The sequence below is a fragment of the Dasypus novemcinctus genome, chromosome 25 (assembly GCF_030445035.2).
Source record: "Dasypus novemcinctus isolate mDasNov1 chromosome 25, mDasNov1.1.hap2, whole genome shotgun sequence".
NCBI lineage: Eukaryota > Metazoa > Chordata > Mammalia > Cingulata > Dasypodidae > Dasypus > Dasypus novemcinctus.
The window spans coordinates 33,367,733-33,391,323 of record NC_080697.1 but is presented as its reverse complement, the minus strand read 5'-3'; the positions used below and the strand labels follow the sequence as shown (position 1 = coordinate 33,391,323).

General features: G+C 51.0%; 1 protein-coding gene across 1 annotated transcript in view; it reads left to right on the top strand.

Annotated features, from left to right (window-relative positions):
• Window positions 1–2,242: 2,242 nt before the first annotated feature.
• Window positions 2,243–23,591, top strand: part of HPCAL1 (hippocalcin like 1) — a 147,305-nt gene continuing 125,956 nt past the window's right edge. Inside the window, exon 1 of the mRNA XM_004459325.4 lies at window positions 2,243–2,511. The gene's annotated coding sequence lies outside the window, so the exon portion shown is untranslated. The remainder of the gene's footprint in view (window positions 2,512–23,591) is intronic.

Genomic DNA, 23,591 nt, shown 5'->3' with positions numbered 1-23,591 from the left:
AGAGGTTTGTGATTCAGAATGTTTCTCTAGAAGACCAGAGAAGAGAGAGATGCATGTGGGCTGGAGAAGTTGGGGGGCGATGGGAGAGCATACTGAACCTTGAAGAGGAGAAAAGATACAGACCGGGGGGAGAGGGAAGGAGAACTGGCCTGGGTGAGAACAAGGTGCGTTTGGGGAATGCGCCTCGGTCTGCTTTCGGGCTTTTCCTGAACAACTTCATCCTAACCGTACCTTTGCCAGCCTCTATCATGCTCTTCCCCCACCTACGCCGCTGGTGAGCTCCAACTTACCTGTGAAGGCCCAGGCAAACTTTGTGAAAACTTTATGGACCCCTCTTTCTTCCATGAGCAGATTTTGCCTTTCTGGTGATTAGAGCACAAGCCTTGATTACAGTAATTACCATGCTTTGTGTGGACATCTGTCACCCCGTGATTGCCCGGAGAAGGGTTTCCAGTTTCTGCAGCAGATATATGGCTATGCATTCACCAAACGGGTTCCTTTTTCTCATGGGCACACAAGAAGAAGCTATTTCCCAGACCCCTGGGACCATGTGGGGCCCACGTGGGGCCATGTGACTAGCTCTGTGGGCAGAAGCCATGTGTGCCCCACCCAGGCTCAGCCCCTCAGCAGACACGCAGGCCCTCTGCTCTGCTCTCTTTTGTCACTTGCCTCCTTCGCTAGATATGCCTGGGTCCCTGAGTGACCACGTGGACTCTTCCCCATCCCTTCGGAGCAGCATTGACCTGTGACCTGGGTGGGAATGGCACAGCACAGCCTTGCCTACCCTAACACAGCGCCTGGCTGGGGGTCTGACCAAGGGCTTCTCACCTGAAACCCTACCCTCTGTGAGGTGGTGCTCCAGGAAGCCTTACGACCGCATGGCCTTGACTGGCTTGAGATTGGAGCCTGCGCCCTGGGGACCACAGCTGGTACCTTAGAGCATCACCGCCGTCTGCTACTTGCTGACACATTCAGTCACTGCTTCATTTGATCATCCAGCCATCCTGATGAGGAGAATAACGCCCTCTTGGTTTACTTTTGCCATTCTGCCCTCAGAGGAAAGGGAGAAAGAGATGAGGGATTGGGCTCAGACCCCCTTCACTGGCCGTCTCCAGGGCAACTCCCTTGTCAAACTCCTCTATCGCCCATTTCTCTCCCCACACCTCCCCTGTAGTAGAAGCTCACTCACAGTGTTTTTTGTGGAGGAGGATTTGCAGAAGGGATTTGAGTTTTCCCCTAGAGACGCTAGAAAGACAGTTTTGTCTCAACCTAATATGAACACCCAGCTCCACATTTATGGCTGTTTCTGTGGTTACCTTTCTTGATGTTTGGGGCAGGTGGTGGTGGTATTGGGGGTGGGGCGGGCTGTGTATTTGCTCTTGCAGGGCCCACATCTTTGGAAGCTGCTGGGCTGAGGGGCCCTGCGAAGCACAGGTCGTAATTCCTGCCCTCTCGCGCTGGTGCAGCTGGCGTGGGGACGGGCAAAGTTTCACCCAAGGCCACCCTAAGACGACCAACCGAGCCCCTTCCTCAGCAAGGTAACTAAAATTCGGGGCGGATCATTTTACTGGCCGGAAGGCCGAGGCCGAGTGAGTCCCAGGGACTTGCCAAACGGGCACGAGTGGGCGGAGGTCACCAGAACCGGAACCCAGGCCTCCCGGCTCCCAGCACCGGGCTCCTTTCTCGAATGAGGCGCGGCTAGGGTGGTGGGGCCCGGAGCTGGGAGCCAGGGAGCCCTAGACGACTCCTGCCTCTTCCCCTCCCTCGGCAGCCCCGGCCGCACTTCCTGCCGGGGACGCGAGTTAGGGCGGGCGAGCGCGCAAGGCCGTCTCCTCCCGGGCACCGCCTCTCGGCCTCTCCCACCCCCGCGGCCAGAGGCGCCGGGACCCGGGAGGCGGCGCTGCGCTCGGCTGCGTCCGGTTCCCCAGGCGGGTCCGTCTCCGTCCAGGCCGTGGAGGGGCGGGCCCGGGGCGGAGCTGAGAGGAGCGGGCTGGGGCGGAGCGCCGGGCATTGGCGGGGCGGCCGAGGAGGCGGGGCGGAGCGGCCGGGCGCGGCGAGGGGCTGGGGGCGGGGCCGAGGCGGGGGCGGGCGGGGCCGAGGCGCCGCCCCCGGGCCGTGCGCCCCGCCCCCGGGCCGTGCGCCCCGCCCCCGGGCCGTGCGCCCCGCCCCCGGGCCGTGCGCCCCGCCCCCGGGCCGTGCGCCCCGCCCCCGGGCCGTGCGCCCCGCCCCCGGGCCCCGCCTTCCCGCCCTTCCTCCTCGGGGCTGGCGGGCTGGCGGCTACGGCGGCAGCAGAAGGCGGACGGGCGGACGAGCGCCTGCACCTCGCTTCCTCCCCTCGCCTGCCCGGCTTCCTTTTGTCTGTCTGGGACGGCGATGCGTGCAGGGACGGCGCGGCGGCCGCGGGCGCACGGAGGCCCGCGCTCCTAGCCACCCCTCGCGGCTTCGGCACGCCTGTCCCGGCGCCGCCACTTGAGCTCGGGGACCAGCGGACCGCGTCCTGCGCCGGACCCGGTAAGAGGCAGCGGGGGCCGCGGGCGTGTGGATCGGTGTGCGCCCGCGAGTGTTTGCAGTCGTGGCTCCCTGCGTGTGCGTGTGTGTGTGTGTTGGGGGTGATGGCCTGTGTTCCTCTGAGTTGTGTGTGACCGCGGACAGGAATGGCGTGTCCGCCTGGGGATCTGGGTGTGCAGTTGGGGGGATGCCCATTTTGGACTGCGTTTGTGGAATGGTGTGTCGGGGCGCGGGAGGGGTGTCGCGTGTGAGCCGCATTGCGCGGGGCGGGGTGGGCGTCCCCGCTGGCCCGCGCAGTGCGGAGCGCAGGAGCCCCGGGGAGGGGAGAGTCGCGAGACCGGGAAGCACGCGCCCCGGGGGCAGGTCCGCACCACACGTGGGTCGCCAGTGCGTTCCAGCGGGGATGGGAGCCTGGGCGTCGGCGATCTGCTCCGAGGTTAGGAACCCCGGCCTCGCCGTTACCTGCGCCGCGCCCTGGACCCGGCACCCTACCTGAAAATGCGGGCAATGCCTGGGGGTGGGGGGGGTGGGGGGGGGTGGGGGGACTGGCACGACATTGAAACGAGACGCACGGACAGCTCCGGTTCCCGGGCCTGGCACTTAGTAGGTGCTCCGTGAATTGGATTGGCATCTCTCACCCTCTTTTGGTGTGTGTGCTTTGTCGTGGGTGGGGCACTTCTCCCCCGCCCCCTCCCCCGGGGGCGTATTTTGTGCCTCTTTCCCGGCTCTTGACTTAACGGAAAAGCGTCGAGATTCGAGAAAGTTTCAGCTGCCGGGTGCGCAGGCTGCTTGCTCGCCGCCCCTCCAGGCCCGCGCCACCCGGGACTTTGTAGGAGCGCGCGTCACGGAGAGCCGGCTCCTTCTCCAGCCCTGCAGCCTCCCGCGGACGCGCGGGGGTCCCTCTCCTGGCCGGAAGGCAGCGGTGGCAGGAGTCTGGAGTCCTTTTGTTCAACAAGTGCCGAGTCCCCGGGGTGTGCAGGTCGTAGGAGCTGAGAGCCCGGGCGTGAGAGAGCCCCGGGTCGCGCTCGCCGCGCACCCGGGCCTGGGCTCTAGCCGCACGCCCACGCCTTTTCTGCCAGCCTGCGCCAGCCTCCACCTGGAGGACGGTGTTTGCTAGGACGGCCAGCCTTGCCTTGGGGCTCGGCGTTATACCCCCACCAGCACCCTAGTTCCTGAAATGTAGTCTGTCTTACCCAGGACGCCGGGGGAGTCCGGTGGGACCCTTCTTTCCAGTCCCACACCTTAATTTTTATTTTTATTTTAGCTGTTTAGTTTTGAAACCTGCTGCCTGTAAAACTGAATCGCAGATAATGTGGGCAAAGCTTACCACGACTCACTGTCAGGGAGAGTCCTGCCAACGGCACCTCCGCATTCAGACCCCGGAAGGCAGCTGGCTCCCTCTCCCCCGGCCTCTGTCCCCTTTGGCCCTAAGCCGGTGGTTTCTCCCCTCCACCTCCACGGTTTCTGCCACGGAGTCCCTTTCCAGAAGGAAAAGTAAATAACAGTGAAGCAGGGGAGCAGCAGATCTCCTCGACAGGCTCTCAAAATGGAGCGCTGGTATGGTGTGGTGGAAGCAGGGAGTGAGCTGGTCTGCGCGTGGGGATCAGATGTTTCCCAAGTATCAAGTGCCCCTCCAGTTAGTGTTTTCAGGGAAGCTAATATGCTTTGCCAGCTTTTATGACAAGACAACAGAAGAAACCTCTGGTTTGAAGGGTTGCGGCTGGTATCACAGCAGTGATGGCAGCATATGTGAACCTAATAAGCTAATTTTTCATCCTGATGTGGTGTCAGGGGCACACTTAGAATGTAACCTGCTTTCTGTTTCCTAAAATGATTTTGTGTTCTAGAAGAGAAGGGAGCTTTTGATCTGAAACCTACTCTATTCTCATAATCAGCTTCCATAATAATATTTTTAAAAAACCAGTCTGGCTTTCTCAGCTCAGAAGACAGATCAAAAAGGGTTTTTGTTTTTGTTTTTCCCTTAAGTAAAAACCAGCCTTTTGTCTCAAATAGGCCCTAGATCTATTTCTGTTTGGCTTCTGAAAGTGCCTGTGATTACTGAGCTCGTGGGGTTTTATTGGATAATGTGCCAGAGGGAAGGTCCAAGGCATCTGCCTCTCGCTTGTGGGATGCGACGCCACATTCCATCCAGCCTTGCCTGCTTCATTTGGGCTCCATGTTTACCTTTTGTAAGGAGAAAATAAATATCCATGTGAAATAATTTGGGAGACCTGGTCATGGGAATCAGATGCCTGGAAAGAAGAAACAAAGACAAATCAAAATCCCAGAATAATAGAGATTTGCCCCAAGTCTAGCCTAGGGACTCATTTGTTTTCAACAAGACCTCCTAGAGAGAGATTCTAAAAGAAGGAACTTGGACAAAATTCCTTCAGGTTTTATCTCGGTCTTCCTTTCTAGCCACAAGGCTGTGCAGAATGAGAAATACAAGCTCTCGCAGGACAAGGAGGGCTCCCTTTGTGGCCACCCCTGTCCCAGGGCCTCCGCTTCCCCCCAGGCTGACGGAGCGCTTTCATCCCAGGGAAGCAGTAGAATTGTCCTCTGGGCTCTGCATCGCGCAGCTCCGTGGGTAACCATTCACACACCGTGAGCATTGGTGTATCACGTCACTCCAGTTTTCTTCCACCAAACCTCTCCCAAGACCTGATATTGCTACCTGCAAGTGGTGAAGTGCCAGGGTCACTTGGGAACCAGGGCTCATCTGGAATCCTAACAGCGAGTCTCTGAGTTGACTCGGCACCAGAGATGAAGCTACTTGGTAGCCAAAATATGCTCTAGACTGGGATCAGGCTTGGATGAGAACTCAGAATTCCAGCAAGCCCTCAAGCAGGCTTGTTTGTTGTGGGATAATGTTTTCAATTTCTGGTTTGATGGAGGATAGTGTGTCCTTTGCTGGTTTGTCCGCACCTGCTGTCGTTCCTGCTGAAGGAAGGCGTTTGGAGTTGGGCAGAGCAGACATTTTTTAGATTTTGATCGGGTGCCGTTTTAGGGTTCATGATTCTCCCACAGTCTTATTGAGTTGCTTTAGTGTTCTCGTGTCAGCAATTTCCTCTGTCCATCTGTGAGCTCGTGTCACTCCTGTCCTTTTCCCCTTTGGCTTGCGTTTCTAATTGAGTATCTAATGGAGACAGCAGGATGGATTTAAGGCCTCTCTCAATGCCAGTTGCCCGATGGGAACAAAAATGTTTCTTTCAAATCCCTTTCTGAAAAAAAAAATTGGTTGGAATTGAGTGGTGCATGTTTTAATAAAACTTCAGGTAATCAATACGGTTTGACAGGTGGAAAATTTCTTAGGTGCTGATGAGAAAAGTGCAAGTTTAAAGAATTTCTTTTTCTTATCATCTGGAAAGCACAGTAAATCCTGTAGGGAGCTCAACCTGGGCCATGTCGTTTCAACTAATATTGAATTTTAGAGGCAAACGTTCCCATCTCTGCATTTATGAGACAAATGACTGAAGATGCCCTTCCTGTAGCTTTCCTGCTCTTGTCATTTTGCATCCCTGCCTGACCAACAGCCAGGCAGAAAAGATGCCTTCTATAGGGGCTGTTTTCATGCACCAGGCAAACCAAGTGCATCCCAACGTGGGATTTCTGGGTGTTTCTTTTTAGCTCTTGAGATGCAACCCAGGTTGGCAAGAAGCCAAGAGAGGCTGGTGGGGTGTGTGCTTGTATCAGCCGCACCTGCCTCCGTGGATGAGATGTCTCCTCTTAGCAGTGACAAGGCTCTGACCCTTGGCTAAGAAGGGAAACCACCTGGCCCCTTGGATAAGGTTGCCATGATCGTAAAGAAAGGAAGGAGACATTTTTGGGGGGAGGGGTGCATCATTCCTCTCATGGAAGTCGAATGATTCGGCCTCCACACCCATCTCTCCTTGTGAAATAAATCTTCCCTTGCTGTGTTCCCCTTCAACGGGCGAGGTGTCCCCTCAGTCAGGGACCATCTTGGTGCCTCCAGGGTGTGGGGGGATTTGAACCTTGCTCCAGAGCTCCAGTCTCCTTCCACCTACCCAGGTCTCCCGCACGTGCTCCCACACCTGCCCGCTGGCCCCGATGCCAACCCTGACCTCTCTCTAGAGCTTCAGACCCAACACTGCCTTCCAGGGGGGTGTGCAGGTGCCTCCCGGCTGCACAGCCAGAGCAGGGCTGAGACGCTCTCGCTGAAGCCGTGGCCAGGAGCCCGCCTCTTCTGCTGCGGGTTTTAAAAGCTGGAGGTCACCCGAGGATGTGGGGGTTCTATCCCCCGTCTTCATTCCATGCACCTAACTGGTTGCTGCGTCTTGACAGGGCTCCCCCTTGTCCTGGCCTCTCCTGCGCTCTCTCTATATTGAAGCCTTATCTTCCCTCAACCGGCAGGGTGGTGCCCACTTCCTCCAGGAATCCATGCTGTCGTCAGTGCAGATTTTACAGGACGGATTCCATCACCTTCCACCACCCTCCCAACGCTTTCTCTTCCTCAGCCAGTGTTCTCTTGAGCACCTACTGTGTGCTTTGTCCCCGGCTGGACACAGTCTTCATTTCACCCTGGCTCATCTGGATCCAGGGCTGGGGAGACCACCAAGCAAGCCAGTCCCGTGGTGCTGGACGGGTGCCGTGGTGGTGAGCTCCTAACCCGCCAGGGGCCGGGAGGCCTCCCAGAGAAAGGGGTGCAATGGGCCAGAGGCAGTGGAGTGCCTGGAGATGACACTGGGGTTGCAAAGCAAGGTGCTGCTTGTTCAGGCTCCTTTCCGTCTCTCCCCACCAAGCTTTTCTACCTGTTAGACTCCTACATATCCTTTAAAAAAAAATTCAACTTGATTGATGTAGTTTGCATACCATAAAATGTATCCATTTTATGTATACAATTCCATGACTTTCAGTAAATTTACAGAGTTGTGCACCCATCACCAAAATTCAATTTGAGAACTTGACCTCTGTCCCCAAAGGATCCCCTGTGCCCATTTGCGGTCACTCTCTGTTCCCTCCCCCAGCCCCCACGGTCCATTGATCTGCTCTCTGTCTCTGTAGAGTTGCCTTTTCTTCCCACCCGAGCCTTTACAGGTTTGGCTCACGAATCTCCTCCCTAGCAGGATTCTTCCAGGGAGAATCAGTCCCTTCCTCTGCACTAATGAAATGAGCTGCATACTTGTCTATCTCCCCGCATAATGGTGAGTTCTCCAAAGGCAGCGGACAAGTCTCACTGGTCTTCTCATCCCTGCACCCAGTCCAGCACTGGGCCTTGCCAAGTTCGCCCGGGAATGTTTGCTGGACTCACGAACTGAAGTTGCTCTCCTCACCTTTCTTTCCTGCAACTCCTTCGTGTCCAGCACCGTGCCTGGGATCTAAATGAAAGGGTGTGAAATGGTCAGATGATGTAAAGCCACCTGCTACATACCTATATATGGTTTCAGCAAGAACATGTGAGACAAGAGGAATTAAACCCTTTTTTAACCAAAATCTAAGGTGATCCTGAACAAAAGAAATAGCCTGAGGCCAGCAGCCAGAAAGTGGCAAAACCATGAATTAGTCTGAACTACTTTCTTTAATGCCCCTGGGTTGGTAGCTGCCCTGTGTCCTTGCATGGCATCTCCTGGGCTGAAGTTCCCTGTTTCCAGAACTTGTCCTGCCCTCCCTTCCCAAACAGCATCCTCTCCTTTTAGCGCCTGCGTGGAGCAGGGCACATTTTCATTCGCCCAGGACCTGGCTCAGAACTGAGCAGGTGGAAATGGCCACTTAAATATGTCGAATGGCCTGGCCTCCTGGCAAATCAGCCAGTGAGGGGAGGAGTGGTGTACAGGGGGGCTAGGTACTTCTGTGCCCTGTGCTTTTGCAGACATTTCTCCTCTTGTCTCATTTTTATTCTTTGGGGATGGTCAGCACGGGAAGAGATCCCCTTTTAAAGATGCAAGAATTGAGATGCAGGAAGAGTAAACCCCATCTATATATGCTGGTTAGATCTGGGTTTGGTGTGTTATCTCCAGGTCGCAAATGAGCTAGCTCTTCTGCTAAAGTGTAGTGCTTTCTGCAGTTGATTGTCAAATGTCTTGTTTCTTCTTCCAGGACTGATCACTTGACCTCATTTGCAGGGGAAGAATCAGGGTGTTGGGGGTCCTGGCCTCTGTTCTTTCTGTTACTGTCAGGGTGAGCCTTCCTGAGCTGTTAGTGCATGTGCACAGTGGGACTGCAGATACCCGCTTGAGTCTTCTTTCAGTGGTTCTGGTAGCTGCTGCTGTTGCTATTTAAAACACGCCTAGGAGGAGGTGTAGCTTCGTGGTTGAGTGCCTGCTTCACACATATGAGGTCCTGGGTTCAATCTCCAATAACTCCAAAAAAAGAAGTAGTAGTATTCAAGCTGCAGAGGTACACAGAAGATAAATCACTTTATTGGGGAGTGGGCATAGCTCAGTGGTTGAGCACCTGTCTCCCACGTACAAATCCCAGGTTGATTCTTGGTGGCTCTTAAAAAAGAAATTAAAACGTCCCCAGGTGTTAGTGTCTCCTCTGCCACAAAATATTTCTTTTTTTTTTTTAGGAGGTACTGGAATTGAACTTGGTACCTCGTACACGCAAACAGGTACTCAACCACTATGTTACACTTGCTCCCCTCTTTTCAGGTTCATTGGCTGTAGTTGGAAAGGGCCTGTGAGGTGTGATGTGCTTAAGGTCCAGAAGAGAGCCAGGGAGAGGGTCAAGATTTGGGGTTTGGAGCCTTTCCATTTTGAAACGTCCCCTTCTCAGGATGCCTGAGCTTTGGGGCCTGCCCAGACATCCACCGCTTATTCCTCAGACACCATGAGACCCAGAGCTCTTTATCCCCCTCCCCGCTGGGTGCTTGGAAAGCATCTGCTGAGTTGAGGACGCCTGCGCTCCTTTGCTAGCGGCTGAAGGAGCATTCCTGGGAACACTCTGGGCAGCGGTGTGAGTCGATGACGGCACTTTTCTCCTCCAGCAGCAGAATGTTCAGCTCTGCTTCCTTTCTGTGCCTTTAACGGATGTTTCCAGAAAACAGAATTGACCACAGCTCCCCACTCTTCTCTGTCACTCCTATTTGCTGTCCATTTTTAGAGGGAAGGGAGGACCTCCCAAATCAATCAGCTCTGTTTAAAAAATCATTTCCAGCACAGCGCAATTTTCCATATTTATCGTTTATGACCAGAGAATCACTTCTAGCAGAAAGAGCAGGGAATGTCCAGAAAAGCCTGCCCTGGTGGCGGGAGGAGGGCAGCGAGGCAGGGCCATGGGCAGCAGGGCTGGTGGCTTTCTCTCTGTCCCTCTCAGCCCTTGCCAGAGTGTGGTGGTGGCAGTGGCAGGGCTGTGGCTTTATTTAAAAATCTTCAATTGTTGCAGTGCCGCTGCCCTGCTTGGTGACGCAGCCTGGTTGGTGGCAGGGACTCGGCTTCCAGGGGTGGGAGGCAAAATGTGCCGGCTGCTTTGACCTCTTTGGGGGTCTGTCTTCTCCCCAGTAAACAAAGATACAAACAGGTCTCGGACAGATGCATTGGCTCGGTTTTCCTTCATGCTGAACCTTGGGCACATATGAATTATTCTCATTTTCTGGGAGATGGTTTCCCCTCTTTTTTCTTTCTGAAAATAGGGGTAAAGGTTTGCTGCTTTTATTAGCATATGTTTTTGGTGGTATGCTCTTACCTGACCTAAAAGCAATGTGCTCTGGCTGATTGTTCTCTGAGCTGGAGGGTGAAAGCCCATGCATTTGAGAATTATTTTCACTAATATTGTTGGGAGTGGAGGGAGGGCTGTAGGAGGGGTAGGACAGGTAAGGAATTCTGGGTTCTCTTAGCTAGGGACCCTCAGGCAGCCTTCAGGTACTGTGGCCCATAGCTCCTTCCCTCTGTGGTTTGTCCCGGGCCAGTAGCTGGCTCCCCAGGATGGCAACATCACCGTCACCGTCACCATCACCATCGTCATCATTACCATTATCACCGTCACCATCATCACCATTCTCACGATTGTCATCACCATCACCGTCACCTTCACCATCATTACCACCACCCCATCACCATCCTCACTGTCATCATCGTCACTGTCACTGTCACCACCACCATCATCGGCATCATCGCCACCGTCATCGTCATCGTCACCATCACCATCACCATCGTTATCCTGCCTCAGAATTGCTTCCCAGCTTTTTGGCCAGTGCATGGCACAGCCCATTCCTGCCTCCCTGAGGACCCCCACCTGTGGAAGAAGTGAGGAGAGGGGAGTTAGGACAGGGTGATGATTGGCAGAATGAGTCCAAATAGAAGGATGGTGGAGTGTGACTCTGAAAGTGACCCCATGAGAATCACTGATCTTCCAGATCAAGGGCAAATCTCAGCCATTCTTTCATGCCAGGAGTGAGCCAGTGCTACCTCCTCTGCGAAGCTCTCCGTTGCTCCTCCAGGGAGAAAAAAAATGCCCCCCTCCACCCCGCCCCAGCTGCATCCTCCAGGCCCTTCGCTGCTTCTCCTTGCCAGTGCTAGTCCGAGTCTGACCTTGCTGCTGTGTGTCCATGAGTCAGCCATGGTACGCACGTCCCCTTTTCCCAGAGCGGTGAATCTCTTTGTGGACTCGACTTTATGGTGATGGGCCTCTTTGCAGGCAGGGTCCTGTGGCCCCCATTCCTGGCTCAGAGCCTGGAACACCATGGACCAGATGTGTGTCTCAGCCATCCACTGCCGTCAGCTATAGAGTGGTGGGTAGTACCCTCCGCCTTGGGGATTTTGCAAATGGAATTATCAAAAACTCAACACCTATGCTTAAAGGGCTTGCTTTGCAGGCCTGACAGACCAGTGGTAATGGGCAGTCAGCTTACTTATGATATTTTTGTGTGTGCGCTATTTCCTGACTGGTAAGTGTTCATTTTATTCCTTTGTTAAAAATTGGGGGACAGTGGTCTGGAAGCCGTCAAGGTTCAGTGGGGTGACGCGCCCACCCCAGTCTTAGTTTTAACTTGGTGTGGGCAGCTTTTCCTCTAGATCTCAGCTTCCTCATTTGTAAAGTGGGACGTAGGGCTAAATAACCTCTAAACTGTCTGCTGTGCAAGAATGCTTAAAAAAGTAAATTTGAGTTGTAGCAGCATTGAGCATAGTCATAGCTGAACAGTTCACAGCTAACTAACTGCAAACAAATGAACTTCTTGGAGGAAACACAGACACTTTAGCAATTGCCATATTAAGAGCTGGCATGTAATTCAGAAGAAACTGATACTATTGAGGAACAGGTGTTTGGAGCATAGAAGAAGGAAGGGATGGGGGCCGGGGGGTGCGGAAGTTAGAAGAGAGGTAAACTCTTTGTGTGTATTTCATCCATCTGCCTGTCCGTCCAGTCACCATTTCCTTATAACGTCCTGTGTACCAGGTGCTCCATGAAGACAGGGTCTCCTTGACTAAAGGAGGAGAAAGGTTTGAAGGTGAGTGATTTCACTGGGACATAGGCTATGGGGGCCCCAACCAAGGCTGGCAATTAATTGAGCTAAGCTCTCATGCTCTAGATCTGGTGCCTTATTTAGAAGCTGGTTCCTATTCCCTCAAGAGCACACTAACAAGAAACTGCTGCTAGGGTGTTGTCATCCTTGTTAGGATGATGTCTTTATGCTCTTCCTGGGAGGTCGTAACGGTGCTTGTCGAAGAAGCTGATGGACTGAGCTCCTGTTTTGACTAATTGTGAATTAGGGAAAAGTCAGAATTCAGGAGTATTGCAGAAGACAAGTAATTGTATTATTTGTTTTCTGCAGATAGAAGTGTATACAGTAAAGCTACTGACCAGAGTTTGTCTCAAATTGGTTGTTTTAATGAGTGACTGAGAACCACTTGAATTTAGCATATTAGGAGGATATTTGCTAAGGAATTGAAAATAACCCATTTAAGTGCTTCTCTTAAATTTGGGAGTGGGAAGCAAGATATAGAATTATATGGACAGTATCATCTCTGCTGTGTTTGGGAGTGGCAAAAAAGTTGGAAAATAGATGGGAAAAAAATAAACTATCCTGTTAGTAGTTGAGGCTGATGGGATCACGGGTGATTCCTCTTTTCTGCTTCTTTTGTATTTCTCTACATTCTAAATTTTCCCCAATGGCAGGCTTTAATTTTGCAATTTGAAACAAAATTTTAAAAGGAGCCCCAAGAACCCATTCCTCTGATAACCTCATTTTCCCTCTTAATTTCCTTAGCAAACTGTCTTTTTATAGTTTGGCTGGGACCAACATTTTCCATATTTGTGATTGACTTAATGGAAATGTATCATAATCTATAGTTAGAATTTGTTAATCTCCTCTAAATTCACTACTGAGCAAGTCATCTATTAAGTGGGATATAATGACAAGTATTCTGAGTCTTTCCAGAAATTCACCATTGCAATATGGTGGAGCATCGAGCTCATTTGTTTATGATCTAGGATGTGCTGCTGCTTTTCGATTTATTGGAATTTGGAGGTTCACTTTGTTTCTGGGTCTGGAAGGAGGCTGCGTGGCTCCTGCTGTTTTAACCTTAGGTGTTTGCTCCTGCCTTCATTTTTCATCGCTCCTGCCCTCTTTTCTCAGGAGCAAGTGTTTGTCCACTTGCTCGGTCCACCAGGCTGTTTCCTCAGTTCCTTTTTCTTCTGTCCATCCCCGCCCTTCTGTATGAGCCTCCCCGAGAGAGAAACTGTGAGTCTTGGGCTCCTGCTGATTAGAAGACCCCAGTGGGCTTCTCCCTCTCTTCCTGATTCACTTGGCATGACGATGTTTGTCTGCTGGTTGGTGCTCATGACTGTCTAGCCCCCGTTAGGGACCGTGCCTGGCTCTCAGTGACATTCCTCCAAAGACTGCGTAGACTGTTATTCCCAGTTGTTTTTCAGAGGTTTAATCTGTCCCAGTCCAGGATATTGAGTCGGCCTGGAAAGTTATGAAGAGGCAATCAGCTATCTTCATAATTTGGCTAATATGAAAGATTAATTTCAGGGCGAATGAAGGCACGAGAGATGCCAGGGGATATGACGCCAGACTAATGGCATCACTATCAAATGTGAGAAGTCAGAGGTTGCCCTTGCTACTAGCTCGGTGCCTGCCTGCAGTTTCTTGGAAGGATTTTAAAATCCATCTTGACAGTCCACATTTATGATCTTGCGAAGGAAAATATACTGGTCAGCAAAATTCCATAGACACTTAGTAAATGATTTCAGGGTTGTCACCATAAGGAAACATTAGTAAAAAAAAAAAAATTAGTATGGCTCCAGGGCTCAGAAATTGTTATTTTCAAAATGCTGGCTTCTCAGGTTGTTACAGGATTCAAAACAGAGGCAGGAAGTATGTTTCCTCTCATTGGAGACAGGTAGGTTACCATGGAGACCGGGTGTGTCCCGGTGGTTTTCCGGGTATCCCAGTTGTCCTGGAAAAGGAAGAAGCCTCACTCTGTGTGATAAATATATTTCTGAAATAGTGGGCACGAATTACATGTTTTTCTAAACAAAGGCCGAATATTTTAGTTGACTTACACCATGGTTTCTGACATACTTTTGCACTCAGTTCTGTTTGCTTAATCATTAAGGCTGTATGACCCTGCCTTTCCTGCCGGAAGCACTTAGATGTGTCAAGGGAACACCCATCCAAAACAAACCAGAATTTCTTTTAATAAAGCCAGGGATGCTTCTTCAGCGTGATGGATGAATGATTACGCCTTGAAATTCAGCAAATTAATTCAGTAATTCTATAGTGTGTGCCATGCACTGATCTAGGGATACAACAGTGAAGAGACAGATGGAACCGTGCTCTCATGGACTTACATTCTGGTTTGTCACCAAGACAGAAAGACGCCCAAGAGGGAGCTCTGGGCTCATCTCAGCTGCCCCATCAGCCGCTGGGAAGCCACGCGGTGGACGCCAACCTCTTCTGGTGGGACGAATAAACACATACTTGGTTGGATGATGCATAGCAACTGTTTTTGTTTTTTTTTAAAGATTTATTTTTATTTATTTTTCTCCCCTTCCCTGTTCCCCTCCCCTGCTGTCTGCTCTCTGTGTCCATTTGCTGTGTGTTCTTCTGCGTCCACTTGTATTCTTGTCAGCGGCACCCAGAATCTGTGTCTCGTTTTGTTGTGTCATCTTGCTGCATCAGCTCTCCCTATGTGTGGCCCCACTCCTGGGCAGGCTGCACTTTTTTCACATGGGGTGGTTCTCCTTGTGAGAACACTTCTCACCCTTCTGCACGTGGGACATCCCTACATGTGGGGCACCCCTGCGTGGCACAGCCATCCTTGTGTGCATCAGCACTGCGCATGGGCCGGCTCACCACACGGGTCAGGAGGCCTTGGGGATTGAACCCTGGACCTCCCATGTGGTAGGCGGATGCTCTATCAGTTGAGCCACATCTGCTTCCCATATCAACTGTTTCTGATGACCCATTATTCATAGGTATGTTTTTAGATTGTAGAGCAGTGCCTTATCAGTCTGGTTACAATAATTTATTACAGAGTGCAAAAGTCCTCTTCATGCATATTCTTGTTTCTCTTCCCATTTGATAGTTGTGAACGGCAATAACTTGGTTAACTAAGTGGAAAGCTCTTTTTCCTTTTTGTTGAATACGTTGCTGTTTCCTTTTTCCTGTTGTGTCGTTCAGCTTTAGCATAGCCTCATAAACAGCCCAAAGCCCAGAAACAGCCTCCCAGGCATTCAGCACTGGAGATGTGGGGTGGGGTGTGGTGGGGGAGTTTGTGGGCACCCCTATCCTTCCCTTCCCACACTCTGCAGTCATGTTGTCCGCAAAAGGCAGAGTCCACTTTTTCTTCTCCCTCCTATGGTTTTTCAGTAAGCAAAGTCTATTTGGTGCCACTGCAGCAGAGAGCCAGGTTTACACAAGCTTTTTCACTGGTAGGTGGTTCGAGTGACCTCTACGCCAGGCCCGAAGAGGCTGTGGATGGGGTGGAGTGCAATCGGGGGTTGAGCTGGACCTTGGAGAAGCAGTGGGAAGTGACAGAGACAGAGCCCCGGCTCCGTGTGCACCCAGTGACGTGTCCCTGGAGCTGGTCCTGGGGTCCCTAGGAGTGCTGCGATCTGAACAAGAAAACACACCTCCCCTCTCCAGTACCCCCAGGCCTCGAGACACCCTGCCTTTCTTGTCACTCCAGTCATGGCAGAGAAGAGACATCTTCTCTTGAGCCCCAGGACTCCCTTAACAATCTAGTGGATAACAAAGAGATTATTATTTGTAAAGGGAAAAAAAAGCACTTCCCTGTGGAATCTGCCCTTGCCCTGCTTCCTGCCCCCGGCTTGAACTGCACCAGCCTGACCTCGGGGTGAGCGCCAAGCCTGGGCTTTTCCCGGACACCGGGATCTGTTGGACAGGCACTGCCTTGTAGCCTGTGAAATGGGAATTGTAAAACCTCACTCACAGCGCTGCTGTAAAAATCACACTAAATCTCTTGTAAACTTTGAAGTGCTATATAACTCCAAGACCCATGCTATCAGCATCATCAGTAATATTTTTATTTCACATCCACCGTCCCTGACTCAGGGTTGCCTCAGACCACGGTTTCCTTGCTGCATCTTCATGGCTCCGCGTGTGGAAATCTGTTCTGAGCCTTCTGACCCCCTACTTTCGTTGGTCTGGGGTAAACCTGTAGTTTTCATTTCCCTCCTGCAAGATGTCGGCCGACAAAAGAGCCTCACATCCGCGGTTCAAACCCTGGGCCTCCTTGACCCGTGGGCAGCTGGCCCATGTGCAGTGCTGATGTGCGCAAGGAGTGCCGTGGCACGCAGGGGTGTTCCCCGCGTAGGGGAGCCCCATGTGCTAGGAGTGCGCCCCGTAAGGAGAGCCGCCCAGCGCGAAAGAAAGTGCAGCCTGCCCTGGAATGGTGCCGCACCCACAGAGAGCTGACACAACAAGATGATGCAACAAAAAGAGACACAGATTCCCGTGCCGCTGACAACAACAGAAGCGGACAAAGACGACGCAGGAAATAGACACAGAGAACAGACAACCGGGGTGGGGGTGGGGGTGGGGGTGGAGGGGGGGAGAGAGAGAGAGAGAGAGAGGGAGGGAGAGAGAGAGAGGGGAGAGAGAGGGGAGTGGAGAGGAGAGAAAGAAAAGAAAAGAAAGGAAAAGAAAAGAAAAGGAAAGAAAAGGAAAGAAAGAAAGAAATCTTAAGAAAAAAAAAAAGAGCCTCACAAAGGAAATGGGAAAACGTTGGTTATCCCTTCCCTGCTCTTCTGTTTCCTCCACCTTTTCATCTGCTGGGCAGGAATTAGTGAATTGTTGTTTGTGAACTGGGCAGTCTGGGAACGTAATGCTTAGATGAAAAGCACTTGATCAAAACAGCTGGTAAAGCTTGTCTTAAATCAGAGCATATATTTAGAAAACAGCTCCCCTAAAACCTGGTCCCCTGGATTGCATCTAACTTGTTGGGACCACGGTGGGGAGAGGGTCGGGGTGGGGTTGGGATTTAAAATCCTTGGTGCCTTTTTTCACATGTGACTTAGGCTCACCGTGAACTGGTCCGGCAGCTGTCGAGAGCTCCCCTGGCAGGTTTTGAATTATGTGGGGAAAAAGAACACTCACTTGATTCTCAGTGCCATCAATTGAGAGAAACATTGGCTTCTTGGAACCCTCCTACCTGGGATACCATCTCTTGCTTCTTGCCACCCTCCCAAATCTTCCTCCCAGCTCACAGCTTTGCTTTGGCTTCTCCAAGAAGCTTCCCTAGCTCTGAGGGCACCGTGGCTCGGCTCCCCAGAGCAGCAGTCCTGGCAGATGTGGGTCCCATCTTTCTTCCCAGTTGGAAACTCCACATGGGCAGGGACTAGGCATTCAGGAGTGACAGCTTAAGTGAGACAAGCCGTGGAAAGAGAATCTCCAGGTAGGGAGAGGAGCCCTCCCATCAGCAGGCCCCCAGTTCTGGCCCTGGAATCACAGTCTCTCCTTGGTAGAGCGCTCATCCATTCATTCACTCCTTTATTCATTCACATAGCACCTACGGTATGCCACACTCTGTGCTAATAGAGCCACCCAGGCAGAAATCCTGCCCTCTAGCTGGGAGCAATAGACAATAAACAGAATAAGTAGACTATGGAGCATAATGTAGTACATTTAGAAGGTGATGGGACTATAGAGAAAAATTAAGCCGAGAAGGAAAATGGGATCATTGGGTAGGGGATGGGTGAGAAATGCAATTAAAAAAAAATTTTTTTTAGCGATTGACCATCGGTTTATTAAAATAGTTGACTTAAGCATCTGCAGTGGTGACTTCTACGGCTGCTCCTGGCTCAGAATTGATGGAAATCATCTGCTCAGCAATCTCAGAAGGACTGTGCAAGACAGCGAGTCGCTTGGGGATTCTCATCTGGAAACAGTGACAAGTCTTTGAACCTTCAGCACAAGGCTTTTTCCTTGTCGTGATCCTTAGAGCCTTGGTAGGCATCTGACCCGGCCCCTTCCCTTGAGGTTCTTCTCCTTTGCCCCTCTAATCACGTCAGCAGGCACCTTCTCCAGAGTCCTCATGCTGTGGCAGGTCAGGGTGATTCTGATGCAGTGAACTGCCACCTCTGGTTCCATGGGTGTCTTTCCATCACCCTTAAAAGCCATGACTGGGAAGCAGACTTGGCCCAGTGGTTAGGGCGTCTGCCTACCACATGGGAGTTTGAACCACGGACCTCCTTGACCCATGTGGAGCTGGCCCATGCGCAGTGCTGATGCGTGCAAGGAGTGCCGTGCCACGTAGAGGTGTCCCCCGCGTAGGGAGCCCCACGCGCAAGGAGCGCACCCCGTAAGGAGAGCCGCCCAGCGCGAAAGAAAGCGCAGCCCGCCCAGGAATGGCGCCGCCCACACGGAGAGCTGACACAACAAGATGGTGCAACAAAAAGAAACACAGATTCCCATGCCACTGACAACAACAGAAGTGGACAAAAGAAGACGACGCAGCAAATAGACACAGAGAACAGACAACCGGGGAGGGAAGAGAAATAAATAAATAAATAAATCTTAAAAAAAAAAAAGCCATGACTGGCGCGTGGCTTCCTGACCAACTTGTTCCTCAGCGAGAGTGAACAGCGGTGAGTCAGGAGGCGCAGGGAGCTGGAGTGCGGGGAAGGCAGCAACCTTCCTCAAAGAGAAAGGCGTGAGGCCTGCGCAGTGCTTATATAGTGGCTCTGAGAGATGTAATTTTAAATAGTCGAGAAGGTGACATTTGAGCAAAGACTTGAAAGACATGGGGGAACCAGACATAGGCAATAGCAGGTGCAAAGGCCCTGAGGCAAGACTTTATCTTGTGAGGTTAGGAAATTGAAAGGAGGCCAGTGTGCTTGGAGAGAAGGGCCTGAGGGGGAGAATCTAGCAGTAGTAAATAAGATCAGAGAGCAAAAGGGGTCAACACTGCCACTGCCACCATCAGACTTAACTAGCGTACGGAATAAAGGAGATAAAGAAGGAGCACACTGTGGAAAAGGGAAACATTCCAACAGTCATGGCTCCAGAATATAAGTTGTCTGTTCATTTTGAATCCTAGGAGAATGAGGCCCAATCCCCAAATGGCTGTTGTCATTTTTAATGGTTGTGCAGGCACCTGCTGGTCTCCTTTTGGTCGGCGCCCTCTTAGTTTTTGTTGGACCAGCTGGATCTCTAGGGGACCTTGCTCACTTTTCTGCCAAGGCCAAAGCCCGACTCCAGCTGTCCAGGACCCATGATTTTCCCTAGCCTTGCCGCTTATCCATGTAATTACACAGGAACATTCATTTTTATGAAATATGACCCTGATCCTTGGCTGCACTTGATTGGCCTGGGGTCAGGTATTTGAATTAGATGGACTGAGATGGTGATAATCGGGACTCCTCCACTCCAGAGGTTAGGAGAAGCCCCTGGCCATGTGTTTTAGTCAGCCAAAGGGGTACTGATGCAAAATACCAGAAATCTGTTGGTTTTCATAAAGGTGTTTATTTGGGGTAGGAGCTTCCAGAAACCAGGCCATAAAGCATGAATTACTTCCCTCACCAAAGTCTGTTTCCACGTGTTGGAGCAAGGTGGCTGCTGACGTCTGCCAGGGTTCAGGCTTCCTGGCTTCCTCTCTTCCCGGGGCTGGCTTCTCTTTCCTCTGTGAGCTTACCTCCTGGGGCTCCAGTTTAAGGCTTCAGCATCAAATTCCAACGTGAAAAACCTCCAGCATCAAAAAGCTCCAACTCTGTCCTTTGCTATGCCTTTTATCCCTAAGTTCCCACCCACCAAGAGGCGGGGACTCAGCACCCTATTGGCACTTGATTAAGTAATGAAGTGAACCTCTGAATCGAATATAATCTATATGCCCAGAGGGAAAGACCAGTTTACAAACATAATCCAATATTTCTTTTGGGAATTCATCAATAATATCAAACTGCTACACTGTGTTTCCCACCAAGTCTGAAGTGAGAGGTAAGAATCAAGGTGACAAGCTGAGGTGAGAGACGGCGGAGGAGTTGAGGGGTGGGCACCCCTGTTCCTGCTGCCCCAGCAGCCTGGCCATACCCCTCTCCTTCCTGCTTTCTGGCTGTTTACCTCCTTCTGGGACGCCTGCCAGCCCTCGCCCCATTTGCCTGCTCCTGCTGGAGTTGGGTTTGTGCCGCTGGCGGCCAGCAGCCCTGAGTGGTGTGCCAGCTCTCTGGCTCACCATGCCCAGAGGCAGGTGTCCCTGGCCTCCTTGAGATGCTGTAAGATGGCACTCCCACCTCCTAGTCCACATGTTCCCTTCCCCTCTTCTAGGGTGGAAAGCTAAAGGTTCGGGCCTTCCTAGCCATCTTTGGGTCAGGGAAAGACCTGAGGTGTTAGTTCAAGATTTCCTGGGGAAGTGGACTTGGCCTAGTGGATAGGGCGTCCGTCTACCACATGGGAGGTCCGCGGTTCAAACCCCGGGCCTCCTTGACCCGTGTGGAGCTGGCCCACGCGCAGTGCTGATGCGCGCAAGGAGTGCCCTGCCATACAGGGGTGTCACCCGCGTAGGGAGCCCCACGCACAAGGAGTGCGCCCTGTAAGGAGAGGCGCCCAGCGCGAAAGAACGTGCAGCCTGCCCGGGAATGGCGCCACCCACACGGAGAGCTGACACAAGATGACGCAACAAAAGAGACACCAATTCCTGTGCCGCTGACCACAGAAGCAGACAAAGAAGACGCAGCAAATAGACACAGAACAGACAACCAGGGCGGGTGGGGGGGATAAATAAACAAATCTTTAAAAAAAAAAGATTTCCTGAATAAAAAGCCAAGACCTTAGATGGGAGCCTTTTATCCCTATGTCTTCTTCCTGCCTGGACAGCAGATGTGATTACTGAAAATTGGGCAGCCATCCTGTGACCATGAGGCTGAAATTCACATGAAATTCACAAGAAAAAAAGGCTCTGGATCCTCGATAGTAATCTTGAACTACTGCCCTCCCTGGACCCCCATACTCTGTGTTCTGTGACACAAACAAATCCTTTCCTGCCTGGGCTTCTGATTGTTGGGTTTTATGTTGTTTGCAGCCAATGCATTCCTCATTGGAATAATGTCCAAAACAGAATGTGTTAGTCCTAAGTCCCCCGAGTAGACAGACTACTACTTTTCTGATCTCCAGGCTAGTCTGGGAGACGTTCAAGCAACCCCCCTCCTTTCCCTTTACTTTCCCTCCATCCCTTCAAATTGGTCCCTAAAAAGGTCATCACAATTAAGCTGTCCCAGACCTGTCCCTCTCTTTCCAGCGTCACCATGACTCCACTGCACTGGCCATCCATTGTCTGCGCTATTGCCTTGGTTTCCTGGCTCTTCTCCCTGACCATTCCCCACTGTTGCCCCATCCTCTGGAACCCTAACTTGCAGAGCCAAGTGCAAGGGCTCGCTGAGTGTGGGATGAAAAGCTCCCCAGGGCCTGACCCTGTCTTCCCTCTCTTCCAGCTCTCCCCCCTTCATTCCCCTGCTTGCCATCTTGAACTCTATTAGCAGGTCCTTGTCAACCCTTTCATCCCTTTACACCTTTGCGCAGGCTGCTCCTTCTGCTGGGACTCTCTGACCCCTCCCTTCGCCCACCTCCACCTGGCAAGCACCTCCTCCCCCTTCAAGAAGCGGTTCTTCTCCTGTGGAGTGAATTCCTTTTCTCTGTGAGTCCTCTGCCACCTTGTTCTTTACTGTCAATGAATAGAGGCTATAGCATCTCTCAGGGAAATGACATTATATATATATTAAAAAAAGACAAAAAAAGAAAACAAAAATAAAAAGCAAAAATAAAAAAGAGGCAAAAATAAAAAGCAAAAAAAATCTAGATATAGATATAGACATAGATAAAGATGTAATCTTCTCAATGGACAGAATCCTCCAGAAAGCAGGGACTGACCATGTTGTCATTCATCCTTCTCTCCTGTGCCCAGCCTTGCACCAGGCCTGTAACAGAGTGTTGCGATAGACGGATGACAGGTGGAATTGTTGAGGGAGGGTGGTATCTGAGACGGCTGCAGGTGTTTGCCCCCTTCCCCCACCTGTACCCCAACACTTACCCTCGGGGTGACCCTATCTTTTACAGGCCCAGTGGTGGACTGCCTTACCAGGCACAAACCCCTCATTTATAATGAAAATAATAAAAGCTCAAGTAACTAGCACTGTGCTAAGTGCTTTATATGCCTTGTCTTGAGTAATGAGAATTAGCTCACATATTAGTTAATTCAATCAGCAAGCATTTATTGAACGCCTACTATGTGTCCATTGTTTTCCTAGGTACTAGAGACGCAGCAATGGGGAAAAAAAAATCCTTGTCCTCTTGGTATTTACTTATTGCACTTCCATTGTTGCTGTTTCCCACATCTTGAATTAGGGGACCAAAAGCATTCTAATCTTTACTTTTTCATTGTGATACAAGGACAGGGTCTAAAGGATAAACTTTAACATGCCAAAGGCCGTGCCCATCTTATCAGGAAAAAAAAAGATTGAAGAGAATTCAGCAAAATGTCCTTTAAGAAAGTCAGTTAAGAATTTGTCCAATCATGAAAATGTAAAAGTGTTCACTTCACCTTGCTGTTTTAAAGGTCCCATGATTAAGAACTCACTTGCCTGTTGTTATTAAGGGTGAAACCAAGACATTTAGTTACCTAAAAGCCAATTAAAATAAATTAAATGCAAATACTCTCATTGTAATGTTAATTTTGAGAACTGGATCAATCAAAGGTCTTGGAAATGCCAAAGTTGTAAGGCTGGTTACCATGACAACAGGATATACCGTAAGTCCTCTGTTATTCAGGAACTCTTGGGCACTGCACTCTCCCAGGGAATGTGTTTCTCAGCGCCGTGGATAGAGCCCTTGTCTTGTTGACCTGTTTCATGAACTTGGGCAAGCCGCTTCTGCCCCGGGTTCCTCATTTTAGGGGCAGCCATATTACAGCTATAAGTATCACAAAGCAATTCTGCACTTCTCAAAAATCACTGCATTCATTTTTGGGATTCCAGATTTGCCCATTGGTTTTCAGCCTACACTTTGGGATGGAAATGTGGGTAAGAAAGGTGAGGGAAAGGAGAAGAACCTGCTCCTGGTCCTGCGTTGCCACTGACCTTGTGTGAGAAGGGGAGTTCTTTCTGATAGGGAGGGAAAACATTACACAAAGGTGACTTCCTTTTGGAATAAGCTCAGCAAGGGTAGGGTCAGTCTAGAACTACCATCACAACAGCCAACATGCACGAGGGTGAGGCGAAGTCTAGAGTTGCCACAAACAGTGGTAAGACCTTTTTAAAATGACCATCACGACAGCCAGTTTTCGTCATGTCAGATATTAACCTTTGGCTGTTTTATAATATAAAGCCATCTCTGTGGTGATTTAGTAATCATAATTAATTGTTAATTTTTAACCCGGACTTCCATTTTCTCATCTGGGCTAATGGGCAGTGAATACCTGCCTGGGCTGTGTTTTGTTTTTGTTTGTGTGTGTGTGTCTTTTGGTTTTTGAATTCTGGGTACTTTTAACCCATCAGCTGTAATAATCACCTTTTTGTGGGGTTTTTTTCACCAACAAGCTCTCCCGCCTCCTCCTTTACGTTGACTTATTTTTCAGCCCTGACCCGGGAGGCCATCGTTGTTTTCAGATGAGAACATTGGCATTTAAAGGGGGCTTGTCCAAGGTCTCAGAGCTCGAAGGTGGCAAAGCCAG